Source organism: Monopterus albus, unplaced genomic scaffold, assembly GCF_001952655.1.
Source record: "Monopterus albus unplaced genomic scaffold, M_albus_1.0 scaffold37.1, whole genome shotgun sequence".
Classification (NCBI taxonomy): Eukaryota; Metazoa; Chordata; class Actinopteri; order Synbranchiformes; family Synbranchidae; genus Monopterus; species Monopterus albus.
Genome location: NW_018127917.1, coordinates 1,286,092 through 1,286,868, shown reverse-complemented (window position 1 = coordinate 1,286,868; position 777 = coordinate 1,286,092). Strand labels below are relative to the sequence as shown.

At 38.2% G+C, this 777-nt stretch overlaps 2 protein-coding genes across 4 annotated transcripts in view; one reads left to right on the top strand and one right to left on the bottom strand.

Annotated features, from left to right (window-relative positions):
- Positions 1-777, top strand: part of fbxo21 (F-box protein 21) — a 96,598-nt gene that overhangs the window by 24,367 nt on the left and 71,454 nt on the right. The window lies entirely within an intron of this gene.
- The window catches only part of cabp7a (calcium binding protein 7a), a 22,499-nt gene that overhangs the window by 19,825 nt on the left and 1,897 nt on the right, over positions 1-777 (bottom strand). The gene's annotated exons all lie outside the window — the stretch shown is intronic.

The following is a 777-nucleotide window of genomic DNA, read 5'->3' as shown; positions in this document are numbered from 1 at the left end:
TGCCACCATCCTTCATCTTTGAGCATCTGACAATTACGAGAGTGCAAAGGCAAGATTGTTTCCAAAAGCTAAGAATTGAGTTTTAAATGCTCAGATCTTATCGCATAATATTTACATTGTCACTTTTTTTGAGCTGTCGATCAATAAACCAATCAGCCCCGTCACATTTATATTGTTCCCATTTTGTCATGTTCTATTAGGACAGGCTGTTTGTCTAAATTCCTCTCACAGCAGCAGCTATTGGTCTCCTCTGACACTGCCTTTAAAGTCTGCCTCTTTCACAACCTATAAGACATCCCTCACACTGGATCACAAATGCTCTACCAAAGCTGAAAAAGGCTCGGTCACTGCTCTTAACAGTGTATTACCTCAGGCTATTCCCTCCACAAAGCATCCTGTTGCTTCTGCAGTCAAACTTTCACTATAAGGCACAGTGTAAATCCTAAATGTCTCTGAAGTGTCTTTACACAAGAAACCATGTTTTACATGAGTGATGCAATGCTATAATCATGCACATGACATCATGTAAAGACCAAGTTTGGCACTGACTGGACTTCAGGTTCAATTAACAGTTGATTTCTAATCTCTTCCTGGGAAATTTTTCACCTGTACCCTTGACAAGACTTCTCACAAGATCCAGATTGTCTGTATTTTTTTAAACACACATTTCAATCAGAGCCTAATCAGAAAAAACTTCATTTTTAAAGATTTACACATTGCTCTCCTTGAATCTGAACAGCAAAACAGTCCAGTTTGTCAAATAAGTGTACATTATTA